Genomic DNA, 5,919 nt, shown 5'->3' with positions numbered 1-5,919 from the left:
TTGCAACTTTTATCTAGGTGAAGAGATGAATCTTGGTGTTTTTTACTTCCCTATCAATTTGTGACTCTTAAGAACTACAGAATTTTTAGAACAGTATTCAAGCATGGTGTTTGGTTTAAGCCTTTTATATTTACCACATTTACTTGGTTTTTAGCCTTGATTTTATATCACTTAACCCCAAAGTTGCTCTTCAGATTTCAGGAAATAACTTAGCATCCTGGTTTGGGTCTTCACAATTCCCTAAGACATTCAGTATAGAATGGTAATGAAGTCCATGAGGGCAGAAATCCTAGATTGGAATCATAGGACAGCCACCTTCCAACTTTGTGATGTTGACAGATTCATCTGACATATCAGAGTTTTATTCTTCTCATTCATAAAACTGAGTTAGCTTACAGAGGTTTGTTGTAAAGATTAAATTAGAAAAGCAGTTAAATGGCTTTAGCCTAGGATAACAAACATGAAAAACTTCATTGCATACTATTTGAAAGTATAATTTCATCAGTTGCATTGTATGGCAATGTCTGACTATTTTGATCTCTGCTGCTGCTACTGCTAAGTTGCTTCAGTCGTGTCTGACTCTGTGCGACCCCAGAGACAGCAGCCCACTAGGCTCCGCCATCCCTGGGATTCTCCAGGCAAGAACACTGGAGTGGGTTGCCATTTCCTTTTCCAATGCATGAAAGTGAAAAGTGAAAGTGAAGTCACTGAGTCGTGTCCAACTCTCAGTGATCCCATGGACGGTAGCCCACCAGGCTCCTCCATCCATGGGATTTTCCAGGCAAGAGTACTGGAGTGGGGTGCCATTGCCTTTTCCGATTTTCATCTCTAGACAGTGCCTAAACTTTCCCAGTATTGAGAAGACACTCACTGAGGCATCAGCGCTGCTGGAATCACATATGAGAACTCATCTCATATAACAATGTGCACACTCATCAGTTAACTCCCAGTATATGATCACTTGTAGACTCAAGGCATTATTCTCCTCCTCATTAAAATAAGATCAGATTGATGTCTTTTGTTACTAGCCTTAAATTTCCACTTAACACAGAATTCACTATATCAAGGTAAAATTATGTTTGAAAGAATTGACTTCATTTAAGGAAAATCGGATGTCTTTTCTCTAACAGTAACTCCTGAATTTGGCCCTGTTAACAATAACAAAAATGAGCTAAGGCATAGTTTTCAAAAACAATACACTCTTTAGAATGTTTTTATGAGAACATACGTATTTGAAGAAGAAAAAGCTGTCCTTTTTCATTTCTGACATGATGTAAATATGTCACTCTCAACTTGTGCACTTGAATCCAATTTTTGAGAAGCGTTTTATTCTTTTGTATTGGTTACATAAAAACGAAGGACTTTTGTTTATGCCTAGTTTAAATAAAGAGAACATGAAGGTGGCAGATTGTCAAGGACAGAATGTTTTTGGAGGAGATGCCACTTAACAGTGAGGGGCTGACCAAGAGAGGCAGGTGCCGCCATGGAGAGTGAACCACAAGCTCAGTTCTAAGTGGTTCCCTTTTATCTGAATAAAAATAAAAATATGTCATGTTGTCAGGGACTCTCTGGGCTCTGAGCATTGGGAGTAAGATGAGCTTGGATGCAACTTACCAAGTGCCCTCAAAGCCTCTCTTTACTGTAGTGCTTTGGGCACACACAACTCTCTTTTGACTTAGAGCCTTGATCTTTCAGCTGAGTCCTCTGTCTCCTTTTCCCTTCAGTATAACCTCTGTTTCTCATTGCTGTATGTGACTACTGAAATAATGTCAGAGCCAATGTGCTTTTTTTCTTCTTCGTTTTTTTTTTTTTTTTCAGGCAAGGCTTTATCAGGGCTCCTGCTGCAGCAGGAGAGAGCAAGAACAAGTATTAGGTTCCCTTGCTTTCTCCTCAAGGGGGTGCAAGGTGGTTCTTCATATGAGTTGAGGGTAGGGCTATGTCCAAGGGTTGGATCAGAGGACTGATTTAGGTGTTTTGCCCACCCCTTTGTGCTGCTGTGTGCAGGGGGCATGCACAGTACCCTCCTTTTGCTCCCAACCCAATGCTTTTGCTCCAGGTGGTTCAGAAATGGGAGCAGGATTTTTTAGTCTCTTTGTATCTTTTGTCCAGATTCTCAATTATCCCACTTCTAAACTGTATAAACTTGGATGAGTCAACACTCTAAGCTTAAGTTTGCTACATCAGTAAAATGAGCATAATAATAATGACCAATTCATGTTAAAATACTTAAAAGTATTTTACCTCTCTTTCTTTAGTATATTCAGGTCTAGTAAGGACCTGAGAAGACCTAAAGTTTACTCAGAGTCAGTGCATTAAAATACTTACAAGCTTCATTCATTGAAATCATTGAACTAATGGTATTTCTGATGACAAGCACTATGACACTTGCCACAGTCCAAGTACAGAATAGAACCCTCTGCTGGGTGCTGTGCTATTGGGAAAAATTACACAAACATTCTCAGTGGCTTCACTTCAAAGCTGTAGTACAAGTCAAATGGGCACTCAATACTATCATTGATACCCTCTCTGTTTTTCTAGAAGAATCATTTTCACCCTAGGAATAAGTTTCATATAACATCTATCCCCATAATATTTCCAACCCATTCCTTCTACCTCCTGTTTCAAATATGAGTTTGCTCAAATGACATTGGGATAAAAAGAAATCAATAAAGACAAACTACATCATTTTCCTATCAACTGGTAGTCTCACTCTATTCAGCTTTACATTATTGATCTGAATACAAAGGAAGAGTTGTTCCTTCCCCTACCAAAGGTCAATTCCCACACATCTAGGGCCAGTGTCTCATCTCCTCTATTTGGATATACTGCTTCTCCTGAAGCATAAGCATCCATATTTCTGTAGAATCATTTCTACTAGCACATAGACATATGCTGGCAAACTCCATATTTGAAATGAAAAATAAATAATTCTCTCTTTTCTTCATTTCTGTTTGGTTATTTATATAATTGTCTGCCTCAAATTCACAGAAATAGTCTCAACTGTGATTTATCTTTGCACTCTCCACTTCCTATTCAACTCACTCTAGTAGGCTTCTTCCTCTACCATCCCATACATTCATTTAAGTGATAAATATATAGGACAAATCTACACTAGGCTTGAGAGTTGCAATAGTGAGTCAGAGAGACAGTAATTCCCTCTTCACAGCACCTACATTATATAGCATTAAAAAGGATAAAAAAAAAAAAAACAAGTAACCATGGTAATTATAGAAGATACTAATGGGAAAGAAACAGATAATCAATATAAATAATAATTGAGGTTCATTTGAGACTTTTGGGTTAGATTCTAGGGGTTCTTGGAAGGTACAGATAGAACAGACACTAGATAGTGTGGGTCTTTCTAAAAGTAGAGGATATTCATTTCACAGTTTAATGATGAATAGGACTTAGTCAAGAATTGAGGAAAGAGCATTCAAGTTAGAGCAAGGAGCATATGTTAAAGTCTGATGCAGGAAAGAGTTTGAGCTTTTCCAGAACTGAAAGAAAATCTGTAAGCATGGAGTGTGGTGAACAAGATGGGGAAAGACCCAAGCTGGGCATGGAGGGTGTAAAAGCACCAGAACATGAAAAATCCAGAAGGCCCCTGTCAGTAGTTTGGAAATTTATCCCTTACACAAGGATAATGAATAAAGGTTCAGTTCAGTTCAGTTCAGTCGCTCAGTCGTGTCCGACTCTTTGCAACTCCATGAATCGCAGCAGGCCAGGCTTCCCTGTCCATCACCATCTCCCGGAGTTCACTCAGATTCACGTTCATTGAGTCAGTGATGCCATCCAGCCATCTCATCCTCTGTCGTCCCCTTCTCCTCCTGCCCCCAATCCCTCCAAGCATCAGTCTTCTGCAATGAGTCAACTCTTCGCATGAGGTGGCCAAAGTACTGGAGCTTCAGCTTCAGCATCATTCCTTCCAAAGAAATCCCAGGGCTGATCTCCTTCAGAATGGACTGGTTGGATCTCCTTGCAGTCCAAGGGACTCTCAAGAGTCTTCTCCAACACCACAATTCAAAAGTATCAGTTCTTCAGTGCTCAGCTTTCTTCACAGTTCAACTTTCATATCCATATATGACTACTGGAAAAACCATAGCCTTGACTAGACGGACCTTAGTCAGCAAAGTAATGTCTCTGCTTTTAAATATGCTATCTAGGTTGGTCATAACTTTTCTTCCAAGCAGTAAGCGTCTAATTTCATGGCTGCAGTCACCATCTGCAGTGATTTTGGAGCCCAAAAAAATAAAGTCTGACACTGTTTCCACTGTTTCCCCGTCTATTTCCCATGAAGTGATGGGACCAGATGCCATGATCTTCGTTTTCTGAATGTTGAGCTTTAAGCCAATTTTTTCACTCTTCACTTTCACTTTCATTAAGAGCCTTTTTAGTTTCTTTTCACTTTCTGCCATAAGGGTGGTGTCATCTGCATATCTGAGGTTTTTGATATTTCTCCCTGCAATCTTGATTCCAGCTTGTGTTTCTTCCAGTCCAACATTTCTCATGATGTACTCTGCATGTAAGTTAAATAAGCAGGGTGACAATATACAGCCTTGACATACTCCTTTTCCTATTTGGAAGCGGTCTATTGTTCCATGTCCAGTTCTAACTGTTGCTTCCTGACCTGCATACAGATTTTTCAAGAGGCAGGTCAGGTGGTCTGGTATTCCCATCTCTTTCAGAATTTTCCACAGTTTATTGTGATCCACACAGTCAAAGGCTTTGGCATAGTCAATAAAGCAGAAATAGATGTTTTTCTGCAATTCTCTTGCTTTTTCCATGATCCAGTGGATATTGGCAATTTGATCTCTGGTTCCTCTGCCTTTTCTAAAACCAGCTTGAACATCAGGAAGTTCACCATTCACGTATTGCTGAAGCCTCGCTTGGAGAATTTTAAGCATTACTTTACTAGCCTGTGAGATGCGTGCAATTGTGCGATAGTTTGAGCATTCTTTTGCATTGCCTTTCTTTGGGATTGGAATGAAAACTGACCTTTTCCAGTCCTATGGCCACTGCTGAGTTATGTATTAAGTAATGGCATTTTTGTTGATTTTGGAGACAATCTTGAAATACTGCATATGTGACAAAGAGGAGGCCAAGTAGCAGATTATTCTGCTGGGCCTGGAGGAGGACAGTGATGGTCTAGCTAGTAATTAATCTTCTCTAGATATTATAATCTTAGCTAGCTGGGCACCTTATGGGCCTCATCCCAAATAGCATATTTTGGTGCCTGAGATTTTCTGATAATAAAAACAAAAGCCCAAGTCTATTGTTCTATTATTATTGGATTTTGTGGCCCTTGAGATTGTGAGTTTTACTAATTTTATTGAATTTCCAAAATATTTAGTTATGGTACTAGCTGTTTTTAGTTATATTTTCACAAATAAAACTTACAATAACTTCATGGAGTTGGAGCCCCTGAAAGCCTGTTAACTTATCCAACATCTCATATGCATTAGTAGATCCTATATTTTACTTTAAAGATTATTTATTATTATTATTATTGCTGCACCAGGCATCACATACAAGATCTTTCAGTTGTGACAATGTTTTGTTGCAGCATGTGAGGTCTAGTTCCCTGACCAGGGATTGAACCTGGGACCCCTGCATTAGGAGTACAGAGATATAGCCACTGGACCATCAGGGAAGAACCAAGATCCTATCTTTTTAGAAAAGTTCTCTCTAACTTTTGAGTAATAAGGAAGTGGTAGATTAGCCTTAAAATAAAGATGTTACTTGAGTATCACACGATGCAATTGTTTTTCTCACTATATTCAAGTTTGCTTCTCTTTTCACCTTCAGAGGACCTCTAATATTGAATCAGGTGAGAGGATTCATGTCTGGAATATCATATCATTGACTTCCCTTCCTAACTGCTTCCTATTGGAAGAAATAAGAAAGATAAAGTAATGGAAT

General features: G+C 39.0%; 1 non-coding gene across 1 annotated transcript; it reads right to left on the bottom strand.

Moving 5' to 3' along the window:
* Positions 1-5,577: 5,577 nt before the first annotated feature.
* Positions 5,578-5,650, bottom strand: TRNAR-CCU. The gene has a single exon. It is a non-coding gene; the product is annotated as a tRNA-Arg (tRNA).
* Positions 5,651-5,919: the final 269 nt, after the last annotated feature.

The sequence above is a fragment of the Oryx dammah genome, unplaced genomic scaffold (assembly GCF_014754425.2).
Source record: "Oryx dammah isolate SB20612 unplaced genomic scaffold, SCBI_Odam_1.1 HiC_scaffold_27, whole genome shotgun sequence".
NCBI classification, from domain to species: Eukaryota; Metazoa; Chordata; class Mammalia; order Artiodactyla; family Bovidae; genus Oryx; species Oryx dammah.
The sequence above is the reverse complement of the archived record's forward strand: the minus strand, read 5'-3'. Positions and strand labels throughout refer to the sequence as shown.